General features: G+C 53.0%; 1 protein-coding gene across 17 annotated transcripts in view; it reads right to left on the bottom strand.

Annotated features, from left to right (window-relative positions):
* Positions 1 to 13,709, bottom strand: part of CLIP1 (CAP-Gly domain containing linker protein 1) — a 133,804-nt gene extending 120,095 nt beyond the window's left edge. For 9 of the 17 annotated variants that reach the window (XM_070066144.2, XM_089323048.1, XM_070066145.2 and 6 more), the window contains exon 1: positions 13,381 to 13,709. The gene's annotated coding sequence lies outside the window, so the exon portion shown is untranslated. Of the gene's footprint in view, positions 1 to 7,704; positions 7,820 to 9,594; positions 9,732 to 12,291; positions 12,548 to 13,380 lie in introns of those variants that run through there. The other 8 variants (XM_089323043.1, XM_089323049.1, XM_089323051.1 and 5 more) reach the window with 4 other exon arrangements.
* Positions 13,710 to 14,562: the final 853 nt, after the last annotated feature.

Below are 14,562 nucleotides of genomic sequence, written 5' to 3'. Positions count from 1 at the left end.
GGCTGAAATGACCAGCCCAGGTTAGTCCCTCCCAGAAGAACGTAATGGGTCGGCAGTGGTCAATTACACTCACGTGTAAAAGGGAGCAGAGTGCTTAACACAGCGTCAGAAGACTTCAGACTCAGAGACCTTAGCAATCAGTTCAGCTTCCTCATTTTATCACTGAGGAAACAGGTTTTAACAGTGAAATCACTTGGCGAGGTCACAGTTACCTAAGAGTCTGGGACTTACACCCAGATCAGAGACTCCTGACCCTGAACTTGGCTGCTGAACACAAGGTGCACAGCCGTGAGACGCATCCGGCAAGCAGGTGCCGGTCTCCCCAGGGAGAAGAGGGAGCGCACTGCTGCTTGTCCTTCAACAGTCAGGCCCGGCCATGCCGAAAGCAAACGCCCACCAACTGTTTGTTCTGAACACGAAAAGGGCACAAGGAAAGCTCACAGAGAAACCAAGAACTTCCTGATGGGCTTTTTTTTTCTTTATGAAAGCTTTCTTGTTTTTCCTTTGCCAGCGAGCAAATGGGCTGCTGCAAACCCTCAGAGCCAATGGAGAAAACCACCACCCTTCTCCCTTCACAATACTGCGAAGCACCTGGCTATTTCAAGTATTTCAGTCAACCAAATTTACTCACCAGCCCGTCAGACTGTTTCCGTGCAACCCCCACTAGATGGTGTAAGTGGAAACTAGGAATTGGCTTCATTTCAATTTTAAAATGCAGCTTCAGGAGCCGGCACTGTGGCACAGCAGGTGAAGCTGCCGTCTGCAGCACTGGCATTGAAATGGGCACTAGTTCGAGTCCTGGCTGCTCCACTTCTGATCCAGATCTCTGTTAATGTACCTGGGAAAATAGTGGAGGATGGCCCGTGTGCACCTGCACCTACGTAAGAAACCCGGATGAAGCTCCTGGCTTCAGCCTGGCTCAACCCTGGTCATTGCAGCCATTTGGAGAGTGGCCCAGCAGATGGAAGAAATCTCTCTCTCTGCCTCTGCCTGCCTGCCTCCCTCTCTCTCTCTCTGCCTCTCCTCTGTAACTGTGCCTCTCAAATACATAATTAAATCTTTTTAAAAAAATGCAGCTTCAATGTTGGTTATCTGTGTGCAGGTAACCTGCTACACAGAAACACAGGAAACAGTACCAGACCCTACAAAGAAAAACCCCACCTTTAATTAAATTGTGGGAAATAAACCGACATACACACACAGAAAGGCCTAAAACTTGGCCAGGCACACGTCTGACAGCAGCAGCATGAGTTGCTCTTCCATGCTGAATACTGAACTCCTCATAAACCACAAGTTCTTCATTAAGAACGTGCCCTTCAGTAACAACTCTGCCACTCAAACCAACTTCTAAAACATGACAGGGAGAGAGAGTTTTAATTTCCAACATTGGTAAAAGTGTTTTTCTTTTTTTTTTTTTTTTTTTTGACAGGCAGAGTTATACAGTGAGAGAGAGAAAGGTCTTCCTTCCGTTGGTTCACCCCACAAATGGCTGCTACAGCCGGCATGCTGTGCCAATCCAAAGCCAGGAGCCAGGTGCTTCCTCCTGGTCTCCCATGCGGGTGCAGGGCCCAAGCACTTGGGCCATCCTCCACTGCCTTCCCAGGCCACAGCAGAGAGCTGGACTGAAAGAGGAGCAACCGAGACAGAATCCAGCACCCCAACCGGGACTAGAACCTGGAGTTCCGGCGCCGCAGGTGGAGGATTAGCCTAGTGAGCTGTGGCCCCGGCCCTCCATTCTTAAACTACAGAAAAAAAATGCAAGGTTGAAACCTAGCTTCCTTTAGTACTAGGTGAGGAAGACTCAGAGACTACTGGAAATAAGAAAAAAAAAAAAAAGAGTTCCAACATTTACTGTGTTTAGCATACATTAATTCACATAATCTTTACGACCCTCACGTGAACCAACTATCACCCCCACTTTACAGAGGAGGAAATGGAACTCCAAAAGTTGAATAATTCGTACAAAATCTCCCATAAAGTGCCAGAGCTGGGATATGCTGCAAGGCAAAGCACTAAATTCCTGATCTTTTTAAAAGTTTTTTTTTTTTTTTACTTTTTTTTTTTAAAGGCAAAGCAGACAGATGTTCCATCTGATGGTTCACTCCCAAAATAGCTGCAACAGCTGGTTCTGGGCCAGCCCAGAGCTAGGAGCTTGGAACTCCTTCCAGGCCTCCCATGCGGGAGGCAGGGAGTCATGGACTTGAACCACGGCCTGCTGCCTCCCAGGGTGCATCTCAGCAAGAAGTTCGATCAGAAGCAGAGTAGGAACTGGAATCGGCACTCTGATGTGGGAGGCAGGTGTCCAACAGCATGTGAACTGCTGTACCGGACACCCACCTCTGCGCTAAGGCTCCCACTCTGTGTTCCCTCAATAGCTCTGGGTTCCTTAAGAGCAGGGCAGTGCCTGTTTTCCTCTACTTTGTATCCCCAACGTCTTAGTATAGTGTCTCCCTATTGTGGGTGCTCAACAAGTATCTGATAAATACAGAATTAAAAGACAACTGGGGCCGGCGCTGTGGCATAGCGGGTAGAGCCACCGTCTCCAGTGCCAGCATCCCCATATGGTCACCAGCTCTGGCTGCTGCAGCCAATTGGGGAGTGAACCATCGGATAGAAGATCTCTCTCTCTCTCTCTCTCTCTCGATCTCGATCTCGCTCTCTAACTCTTTCAAATAAATCAATAAATCTTAAAAAAAAAGACCCCACAGCTCACACACACTCACTAGGACGACTACAATAAACAAGACAGACAATATCAGATAACAGTAAGTGTTGGTGAGGATTTGGACTAACTAGAGCCTCATTCAGGAGCCATAGGAGCCATTCAGATTCCGGCCCATCACGTCTCTGTTTTTACCCATACATACTCTACCTATGGCAGCTGTTTCACCCCGTGGGAAAGACAGCTCCTCCACCCAGCTGTCTTCAAAGCACTCAACAAACGCTTGACAGAGGGCATTTCAGGTGATTTCTCCCACCCCACAGGATGCTGTCCACCGCAACCCAAAAAGCTTTACTACAAATCTAACCATGCATAAAATAAACACAAGGGGGCCAGCACTGAGGCGCAGCATGTTAAGCGGCTGCCTGCAACACCAGAATCCCCTTCAGTTCAGCTCCCTGCTGATGTACCTGAGAGCAGTGGAAGATGGACCAAGTGTTTGGGCCTCTGTCACCCACGTGGAGACCTGGAAGAAGCTCCTGCCTTCAGCCTGATCCAGCCCCGGTTGTTGCAGCCACTTGGGAAGTGCAAGAGTGGATGGGGCCAGCGCCGCGGCTCAATAGGCTAATCCTCCGCCTACAGCACCAGCACCCCGGGTTCTAGTCCCGGTTAGGGTGCTGGATTCTGTCCCGGTTGCCCCTCTTCCAGGCCAGCCCTCTGCTGTGGCCCGGGAGTGCAGTGGAGGATGGCCCAAGTGCTTGGGCCCTGCACCCCATGGGAGACCAGGAGAAGTACCTGGCTCCTGGCTTCGGATCAGCGCGATGCTGATCCAATGGCAAAAAGGAAGACCTTTCTCTCTGTCACTCTATCCACTCTGCCTGTCAAAAAAAAAAAAAAAAAAAAAAAGAGTGGATGGAAGATTGATTTCTCTCTTGTTCTTTGTCATTCTGACTTCCAAGTAAATAAATATTTAAAAAAAAATAAGATAAAACAAATAAGGGCCATAGTAAAACTACTTTATAAGGGAAAAAAGAGGGGCCAGCACCTTGGTGTAGCAGCTAAAGCTGCCACCTGTGGTGCCAGCATCCCATATGGGCACCAGTTCAAGTCCCGGCTGCTCCACTTCTGATCCAGCTCTCTGCTATGACCGAAGAAAGCAGCAGAAGATGGCCCAAGTCCTTGGGCCCCTGCACCCACGTGGGAGACCTGGAAGAAGCTCCTGGCTCCTGGCTTCAGATCAGCACAGCTCTGGCCACTGCAGCCAACTGGAGCGAATCAGCAGATGGACGACCTCCCTCCCTCCCTCTCTCTCTCTCTCTCTCTCTCTGCCTTTCCTCTTCTCTGTGTGTAACTCTGACTTTCAAGGAAATAAATAAATCTTTTAAAAATAAAGAAAGAAAAAAAAAAAAAAACAAGACAACCTCACAGAAACTTCACTGGAAAATTTTTTTAAAAAATATCTATTTATTGGCCGGCACCGTGGCTCAATAGGCTAATCCTCCGCCTTGCGGCGCCAGCACACCAGGTTCTAGTCCCAGTCGGGGCGCCGGATTCTGTCCCAGATGCCCCTCTTCCAGGCCAGCTCTCTGCTGTGGCCAGGGAGTGCAGTGGAGGATGGCCCAAGTGCTTGGGCCCTGCACCCCATGGGGGACCAGGAGAAGCACCTGGCTCCTGCCGTCGGATCAGCGTAGTGCGCCGGCCGCAGCGGCCACTGGAGGGTGAACCAACGGCAAAAGGAAGACCTTTCTCTCTGTCTCTCTCTCTCTCACACTGTCCACTCTGCCTGTAAAAAATTTCTATTTATTTATTTGAAAGAGTTACATAAAGAGAGAAGGAGAGGCAGAGAAAGAGAGAGAGGTCTTCCAACTGCTGGTTCACTCCCCAATTGGCTACAATGCCCAGAGCTGTGCTGATCCGAAGCCAGGAGCCAGGAGCTTCCTCCGGGCCTCCCACGTGGGTGCAGGGGCCCAAGCACTTGGGCCATCTTCCACCGATTTCCCAGGCCATAGCAGAGAGCTGGATCGGAAGTGGAGCAGTCGGGACTCGAACCGGTGCCCATATGGGATGCCAGCACTGCACATGTCAGCTTTACCCACTGTGCCACAGCGCCAGCCCCTGGAAAGCATTTTCTAAAATCTAAGCTAGGGGTAGGTGTTAAAGATGCCACTTGGGACGTCTGCATCTTATATAGGAATGCCTGAGTTTGAGTCCTGGCTCCCCTTAGGACTGAAGCTTCCTGCTAATGCGCACCTTGGGAGAAAACAAGTGAGGGTTCAAGTTCTTGAGTCCCTACCACCCATGCAAGACCCTGAACTGAGTCCTGGATCCCAGCCCAGCCCAGCCCTGGATGCTGTGGGCATTAGGGGAATGAACCAGAAGATGGACAATCTTTCTCTCTCTCTGCCTTTAAAATGGAAAAAATAATTTCTTTCACTGGATTCTATACTAGATTCTCAACATAGCAACCTAAGCAAACTACACGAGCCTTACAATAGGAATCAGTGATGCAGTTTCATCTGACAAAGACACACACCTCCGTCTAATTGCCCAAATTCTTGTACACAGAGTTTTCATGATAAAAGTTTTCTTTCGGCCGGCGCCGCGGCTCACTAGGCTAATCCTCCGCCTAGCGGCGCCGGCACACCAGGTTCTAGTCCCGGTCGGGGCGCCGGATTCTGTCCCGGTTGCCCCTCTTCCAGGCCAGCTCTCTGCTGTGGCCAGGGAGTGCAGTGGAGGATGGCCCAGGTGCTTGGGCCCTGCACCCCATGGGAGACCAGGAAAAGCACCTGGCTCCTGGCTCCTGCCATCGGATCAGCGCAGTGCGCTGGCCGCAGCGCGCTGGCCGCGGAGGCCATTGGAGGGTGAACCAACGGCAAAAGGAAGACCTTTCTCTCTCTGTCTCTCTCTCTCACTGTCCACTCTGCCTGTCAAAGAAAAAAATAAAATAAAAGTTTTCTTTCATTAGGCTATAAAAGTTACGCAGCCTATAAAGTTTACTTACTCTATTGTCTGGAAAGGAAAAGTCTAAACAGGTTCCTTCCTGACTTGGGTATTAGAACCTAACATCTCCACTAAGAAATCAGCATGCGGGTTAAATCAGAGAGCAAGCAGGAGGTCAAAAGACTTCATTGAAAGATTTTCAGGGGCTGGCACTGTGTCGTAGTAGGCTAAGCCTCGGCTGGCAGTGCCAGCATCCCATATGCGTGCCAGTTTGTATCCTGGCCACTCCTCTTCCAATCCAGCTCTCTGCTATGGCCTCGGAAAGTAGCAGAAGATGGTCCAAGTGCTGGGGGCCCTGTACCCACATGGGAGATGTGGAAGAAGCTCCTGGCTCCTGGCTGTTGCGACCATTTGGGGGGTAAACCAGTGGATTGAAGACCTTTCTGTCTCTCCCTCTCTGTCTGTAACTCTACCTTCAAACAAATAAATAAAATCTTAAAAAAAAAAAAAAAAGCTATTTTAGGGGTCAGTGCTATGGTGCAGCAGGTTGGAGCCCCTGCCTGCAGCACCAGCGTCTCATATGGGCACCAGGTTCAAGTCCTGGCTGCTCCACTTCCGATCCAGCTCTCTGCTATGGCCTGGGAAAGCAGTGGAGGACGGCACAAGTGCTTGGGCCCCTGTACCCGAGTGGGAGACCTGCAGGAAGCTTCTGGCTTCTGGCTTTGGATTCACTCAGCTTTGGCCATTGGGGAGTGAACCAGCAGATGGAAGATCTCTCTGTTTCTCCCTCTCTCTTTAACTCTTTCAAATAAATAAAATAAATATTAAAAAAAAAATTTTTAACAGGGTGGGCTTTTAGTCCAGCCATTGAGACACGGGTTAAGATGTCTGCATCACTTATTGGAGTGTCTGGGCTCAATGCCTGGCTCTGGCGCCTGGCTCTAGGTCCCTGCTAATGCAGACCCTGGGAGGCAGTGGTGATGGTACAACTAATTGGGTCCCTGCCACCCACATGGGAGACCTAGACTGAGTTCCCAGATCCCGGCTCTGAAGAGTCAATCAACAGATGGGAGTCTCTGCCTCTCTCTGCCTCACAAATACATTAATTTTAAAAATTATTCACAGGGCCAGGGTTGTGACACGGTGGATTCAGCTACCACCTGCAATACCCGCAGCTCATACAGGTGCCTGGCTGCTCCACTTCTGATCCAGTATTCTTGCTAACGTCCCTGGGAAGGCAGCAGAAGATGGCCCAAGCACTTGGGACTCTGCCACCCATATGGGAGACCCAGATGGAGTCCCTGGCTCCTGACTGTGGACTGTCCCAGCTCTGGCTGTTGTAGCCATTTGGGGAGTGAACCAGTGGACAGAAGACCTCTCTCTCTATCTCTCCCTCTCATGTCTGTAACTTTACCTCTCAAATAAATAGAAAATCTTAAAAAAATTCACTTTAAAAATGATACATTTTCGGGGCGCCGGATTCTGTCCCGGTTGCCCCTCTTCCAGGCCAGCTCTCTGCTGTGGCCAGGGAGTGCAGTGGAGGATGGCCCAGGTGCTTGGGCCCTGCACCCCATGGGAGACCAGGAAAAGCACCTGGCTCCTGGCTCCTGCCTTCGGATCAGCGCGGTGCGCCGGCCGCAGCGCGCCAGCCGCGGCGGCCATTGGAGGGTGAACCAACGGCAAAGGAAGACCTTTCTCTCTGTCTCTCTCTCTCTCACTGTCCACTCTGCCTGTCAAAAAAAAAAAAAAAAAAAAAAAAAAGATACATTTTTCAGGAAAACATCCCTATTATTGCTTCTCTTTCCTGAAAACAAAGAGGAAAAGAAGGCACCTGCAGACCAGGAGGGGGGACCTCGTTAAAGCCACCTTCGCTTCTGACATCAAACCCGAATTTCAGACGATTTGCACATCCTGAACATCTGGGTCTTCAGGCCCTTAATTTGAGAAGATATTATAAATCAAGAACTCAGCGATTGAAGTGTAAAAAAAATAGGCAGAAGTTAATCTGGGAACTGATCCAAGCTATACTTAGACATAAGCAAGCAAAGCAGAATACAAAAACCAAACTACTTAATTCATGTTGGTAGCAGATGAGAACTCACGCTTATGTAAAACACCAGGGAGGCAAATGCTTGCCTGTGGCCTCGGTGGGATCCCCGAGAAGCGGCGGACGGAGATGCCGGAGAGGGTCCCCAACAGGAATTCTGGGACACGACTATTTCCTTTTCCCAAAGACACACAAAGAATAGTTTTAAGATGTTGTTGGCAATAAACAGACAATTAGAACACAGACCCACCCATTGAGTTAGTGCGAATGGAATCCGTCCTGGGAGTGCCAGATGGAGACTTAAAAAAAAAAAAAGCTCTTTTACTAACTGTGGCCAAGATTCCTTGGTACTTGGTGCCAGAGCCAGGATATTAACCCAGATGTCCTAGCCAAATTCAAGGTTGGTTAAGTGTAGTTTGCCAAGCTACAGAGGGGGGCAAAAGGCTTCCTACTGTTCCCCTCATTGAAATCTGAAGAGGTCACTCTTCCTTGAAATTCTTGCACACTGCCATCAGCCAACATGCTCTCTCTTAGAAGTCCACTGTGAATTCAAGGGCTGATGTGAAACTATGGATTTTTGGAGTTCCACCTCTGTGGGAAACACATTATGTGCATTAAATGCATATAAGAAACCCACAGTAGGCTGGCTCAATAGGCTAATCCTCCTCCTGTGGCGCCAGAACCCCAGGTTGCTGGTTCTGTCCCGGTTGTTCCTCTTCCAGTCCAGCTCTCTGCTGTGGCTTGGGAAGGCAGTGGAGGATGGCCCAAGTGCTTGGGCCCTGAACCTGCATGGGAGACCAGGGGGAAGCACCTGGCTCCTGCCTTCAGATCAGCGCAGTGCGCTGGCCGAAGCAACCACCTGGGGGATGAACCAACAGAAGGAAGACCTTTCTGTCTCTCTCTCTCTCTCTCTCACTGTCTAACTCTGCCTATCAAAAAAGGAAGGAAGGAAGGAAGGAAGGAAGGAAGGGAGGGAGGGAGGGAGGGAGGGAGGAAGAAAGAGAGAAAAGGAAAGAAAGAAAGAAAAGGAAAGAAACAAAGAAAGAAAAGGAAAGAAACCCACAGTAGTTTAAAGCCTCCCTAAACAGTTATCTAAGAAATTCATATCCAGGGCAATACTGACACTGCTTTCCAATTAAGACTGGAAAGACAATATAAATGTTTACATTGAACATAAATTTGAAACTTAAAAGGCAAAAAAGGGAGTTGGGATGGGCATTTGGTGCAGACAGCCACAAACCATACCCGTGTGCCTGGGTTCCAATCCAAGCCCTTTTCCGGTCCCAGCTCCCTGCCAGTGTGCGCTCTAGGAGGCAGCAGGTGTTGGTTTAAGTGCTTGGGTCTCTGCCACCCAGGTGGGAGACCCACATTGAGTTCCAGGCTCCTGGGTTCTGCCTGGTGCAGCCCGGACTGTTGCAGCCATTTGGGAATTGAATCAGGGAATGAGAGATCTTTCTCTGTCTCTCTGCCTTTCAAATAAAATGAAAATTAAAAAAAATTTTTTTTGTTTTGTAAGAGAGCTGTGCTGCCAGAAGCACAATTCCAGAAAAAAAAAAAAATATGTACACACAAACATCAGGTGCAAGGCCTGCCAGGAAAGAATACACTCAGCAGCAACTATGACTCAAGGTTTCACTGCCAAGGTGGCCTGTGCTTTGCTTAAAATAACATAAACCAGGGTTCAATTCTAAGGCTGCATTCACTTTACCTTCATCAAAACTAACCACAGGACATAAACCATCACCTATCGTTTAGGATCTCTAAATAGTGTAACACAGACCTATCCAAGGCCTACAACTCAGGAGCCGGGAACCACTGCCTGCTCCCAGGCACGCTGCTCCCTCGGGGCGCCACAGCCCCTCACAGGCTGCAGCTCTCAGCTCTAAAGCTGCTTCCTCCGCCACGTCTCCTCTGGCTGCCCCCCCAACACGCCCATTACCCTCACCTCTATTCCCAAAGCTTCACACCGCCCAGCCGCCAGCCACGCGTCACTTTGTGTTCAGACCTGAAGGGGAGTTCCAGGAGAGCGGGGTTTCTGCCTGCCTTAATCACGGCTGTATCAGCAGCATCTGGAGCTGCACCTGACACACTCTGGATGCTCCCTAAGTACCTGCTGCAGGAGTAACAAACGAGACCTAATTACAGCCCACAGGTAGGTCCACCACAGCTCCAGAAACTGCCTTGGGGGAGAATATCTCTGCACGGGAAACCAGAAGCACGACTAACAAACACTATACTCGACCTCCCACCTCCTTTGCACAGGGAAGGAGGAAATAAGTTATTATTTGAATAGTGGAAAATTCAATGAGGTGAAAAGCCTCACTTTAGTTAACACAAGATAGCCGAAGCTTTCATCTAAGGTCAACAAATATTAAATCACCCTCCTGTGACTTTACAATCCTTCCTTCTGCTTCTTCCTTTAGATTTGACCTAGAAAACCAGTCTCAGGGCTGGCGCTCTGGCGTATCAAGTAAAGCCGCCACCTGCAATGCTGGCATCCCATATGGGCACCAGTTGGAGTCCCGGCTGCTCCACTTCTGAGCCAGCTCCCTGCTAATGTGCCTGGGACAGCAGCAGAGGTGGCCCCTGCACCCACCCGCGTGGGAGACCTGGAAGAAGCGCCTGGCTCAGGCTTGGCCCAGCTGTAGCCACTGTGGCCATTTGGGGAGCGAACCAGCAAACTCTCCATAACTCTACCTTTCAAATAAATAAATAGGGCCGGCGCCGCGGCTCACTAGGCTAATCCTCCGCCTAGCGGCGCCGGCACACCGGGTTCTAGTCCCGGTCGGGGCGCCGGATTCTGTCCCGGTTGCCCCTCTTCCAGGCCAGCCCTCTGCTGTGGCCAGGGAGTGCAGTGGAGGATGGCCCAGGTGCTTGGGCCCTGCACCCCATGGGAGACCAGGAAAAGCACCTGGCTCCTGGCTCCTGCCATCGGATCAGCGCGGTGCGCCGGCCGCAGCACGCCGGCCGCGGCGGCCATTGGAGGGTGAACCAACGGCAAAGGAAGACCTTTCTCTCTGTCTCTCTCTCTCACTGTCCACTCTGCCTGTCAAAAAAAAAAAGTATCAAATAAATAAATAAAATCTTTAAAAAAATCAAAATTTATACTTCATGGTTTCAATTAATTAAACAAACACTGACTGAGCATGTGGAATTCTGTAGAATTCTACAGAGGATACCAAAACTGGAAAGCAAGGTTCCTGCCCTAGACAGACAGACATGCACACACATATATATGCTAATATATGCATATATATTAACATGTATTTAGGAAGATCAAGAAATCTAGCTGTGAATACTAATGAAGAACCAAATGGCCAATATTCAAAGCTGCCTCTCTTTGTAAGACAAATCCAGCTCTTAAGACACTAATCAGGCCGGCGCCATGGCTTAATAGGCTAATCCTCCGCCTTGCGGCACTGGCACACCAGGTTCTAGTCCCGGTCGGGGCGCCGGATTCTGTCCAGGTTGCCCCTCTTCCAGGCCAGCTCTCTGCTGTGGCCAGGGAGTGCAGTGGAGGATGGCCCAAGTCCTTGGGCCCTGTACCCCATAGGAGACCAGGAGAAGCACCTGGCTCCTGCCTTCAGATCAGCGTGGTGCGCCGGCCGCAGCGGCCATTGGAGGGTGAACCAACGGCAAAGGAAGACCTTTCTCTGTCTCTCTCTCTCTCTCTCACTGTCCACTCTGCCTGTCAAAAAAAAAAAAAGACACTAATCACTGAGTTTTCAATCACATCATCAGACAGTAACAGACAACCATTACTGAATCAGCTCACATGCATTATGGATCATATACAATGTGATGGACTCAATGTTAGACACCAGGTAAAAACTAAAAAATAAAAAAAATAAAAAAAATAAAAATTAAAAGCTGCACCAAATTCTAAATCCTTGAAGGACAGAAACCAGGTTTCCCTAAGTTGTGCCTTAGCAGAGGCTGGAGAGCAATGACTCCTGAGAATCTTGATTTTCAGACAAAATATTCATGCAGGGTCTCACCGAGTTTGCCCCCCCTCCTTTGAACTAGGCCTAGTGGGAAGCCAAAGATGGACTTCACCACTTTCTATGAACCTCCAAAACTGGGCACGCGGTGGCATTTAGCCTATTCAGACTACCTGGGTTTGATTCTCAGCTTCCTAATGCAGACCTTGGGAGGCAGCAGGGTGGCAGGGACTGGGCACCTGCCATCCACCTGAGAGACCTGGATTGACTCTGGGCTCCCAGCTTCAAAGCACCCAGCCTCAGCCGCTGCAGGCATCTGGGAAGTGAACCAGTGGGTGCAGCTCTTTCTCTCAAATAATTTGGGGTGGGGAGGGGGTCTCACAAGCCCCTGGCCAAGCAGTCACCCATTTCCTTTGCCTCACTCAAGTCTGCCCTTGCTCCTTGCCAGATTCACTGTACTAAACACTCAGACTCAGAAGACCTGAGTTCAAATTCCAGTCCCACCGTTTATGGGTTCCTTGTCACTTGCCAGCCACCTGACCTGTCTGTGCCCCCTCCATAAATGGGGACAATAATAACACCCTCATTGGGTTAGCCGGATGAAATGACATAGACGCAACACCTGCCCGAACCCCACAGCCTTCCATAAATGTTCACTGTTATTATTTACAGAGGGAAAGAAAAAAAAAAAAAAACCCCACGCCTCGGATTCTTGCCACAGCATTAAACCTCAAAGTCACAACGCTGCTCCCCGGGATGGAGAACGCCATCGCTGACAGCAGGCACCCGACTCAGCCTCTGCAGCGAGCCGAACTCACCGAGCTCCCGCGGCCACGCCGCGGGCCCTGAAAGAGGAAGGAGGCCAGGCTGCTGAATCACACCCGGGCACGACACACGCCGCCTCTCCGGCGCCCTCCGCCTCCAGCGCGGCCGCGCGCGCCGGAGTTTGGCCCGAACCAGGTATCTAACCCGATTACCGGCTCAACGTGCCGTTTCTCCCAGCGCAAGAGCAGGGGCGGCGCTCGGCGCCTGCCAGGTGGGAGAGCCACACGACGGGCCGAAGCGGCCGGAACCGTCCAAGTCCCGCTTCTGCTCTCGGAAAACAGCTCCGGGAGGGACGAGTCACCTGCCGCGAGGCCCCGGCCCCGGCCCCGGCGGAGCGCTCGGGTCACCGGGCGGCGGTGTCAGTCCAGCGGCCCCGGAGCTCAGGCCGCGTCCCCCCGTCCACCCGCTCCGAGAATCACAGCCCCGCTCGGCAGGGAAACAAAAGCCGGGCCGGCCGGGCAGGGCGCGCCGGGGCAGCCGGGGAGGCCCGGCCGGCCGGCGCGTCCTCCATGCCGGCGCGCGAGCACCGGGCGCCCAGGGCCAGGGGACGGGCGGCGGCGCCCGGGGCAACAGGTCCTGGCCGGCCCGGGCCCCCCGGCTGCCCGGCCGGCCCCCAACCCTCCACCCGCCAAGGCCGAGGGCAGGGGAGAGGGCGCCGGGGAGGCAGCGGCGCGGGGGCAAGGAGTCCAAGCTCCATCTTGAGGCCGGCGGAGGGAGGGAAGGCCCGGCGCAGCGCTGGCAGGGCAGGCCACTTTCCCGGCTCCCGAGGGGGCGCCGCAGGGTCCCGCGGCCTCCGGGGCCGGCCACCGGGAGCTTCCAGGGTCCCCTCGGGGGCGGCCCCCGGTGCGCCGGGGCTCCGCTCCCCCGACCCGGCCCGGACGCCGGGCCCCACGCCGGCGGGGCGGGAGCCGGGAAGGGGAGGACGGGATGGGAAGGGGAGAGGGCCCGCGCCGCGCCCCGCTCACCGCCTCGGACGCCGCCGGTCGCCGCCACCTGCCCCACTGCAGCAGCAGCAGCCGCCCGGCCGCGCCTCCCGCCTCCCGGTCCGTCGGCTCGGGGCGGGGGAGAGCGTGACGCGCAGCCGCCACCGCCGCCGCCGCGGGGCCGGGCGGACGCGCGCCGCCAGCAGAAGACGCCGCGCGGCTCCTCCTCCCCGCGCCCGCCCCGCGGCCGGGCCCCCACCGGCCCGCGCCCCCGCCGCCGCCGCCTCTTTTGTCTGCGGCCCCCGAGAGGGGGACCCGGGGCCCCGGCTGCCGCCGCGCCGCCCTCACGTCCTCGCGAGCCCCGGCGTGCCGAGCAAGGTGCGTGGGGAGACCCGAGAGGCCTGCGCCGAGGGGTGGCTCATCATTTGGGTTTGTGCCGAGTTTTCTGCCAAGTGTTCCCAGAATCTGCAAGTCACCCCTGCTAGCTCCCTTCGGTCTAGACCATTTGTTTGACCTGCCCTTCCCGCCGACTCGGGCGAGAAAGCCTTTGAAATCGGCTGGAAGGAGCTGCAGGTTAGGTTTGGGGAGAACCTCCTCAGCTCTCCCATTCCCTTCGGGAAAGATCCAGGGTTAAAAATCCCCTGAAACAAGCCCACCGCTGGCTCCCTTCCTTGAAAAAAAAAAAAAAAAAAGTCTCTTTTATACGCCCCGGTGGCTTGGACGAAAGCCCAGGTTACTGCCCGTCCCCACTCCTCCCCCCAGGGACCTCCTTTCAAAGCTTTTGAACGGGATTGGAGAGACACGGCCACAGCCTGCTTGCGGGTGCGGTAGCAGAGGGCGGCCAGCGTTTCACTCCCACGGACCATGGCAACCCCAGAAGCCCCGCAGCCCCGGAGAATTTGCAGCTGTCAGTAAAACCCGGGATTCTGCACGGCTCAGGGGTGGATCAGGGTTCCCCACCCTGGCTTCCTCCTCCTCCCCGGAAGAGAACAATCGGGAGGATGACCCCCTCTGCTTGACCTTTATTCAAAGCACTGTGCTGGCCTGGACCAGCAGGCACGCACACAGCGGGGGAAGGAACTAGTTGGAAAAGCACCTTGGTCTGAACAAAGTAAATTCGTCTACAGCCCCTCCCTTCCATTCATGTCTTAAATCGCAAAAAGAAATCCACTACCCAGCTCCACTCACCCCAGTTTATAAGCTGCAAGGTCAGGTGGTGGTGGC

The sequence above is a fragment of the Oryctolagus cuniculus genome, chromosome 21 (genome assembly GCF_051225735.1).
Source record: "Oryctolagus cuniculus isolate XC-2025 breed Fujian yellow rabbit chromosome 21, ASM5122573v1, whole genome shotgun sequence".
In the NCBI taxonomy this organism is placed as follows: domain Eukaryota; kingdom Metazoa; phylum Chordata; class Mammalia; order Lagomorpha; family Leporidae; genus Oryctolagus; species Oryctolagus cuniculus.
This window is presented reverse-complemented; position numbering and strand designations above follow the sequence as displayed.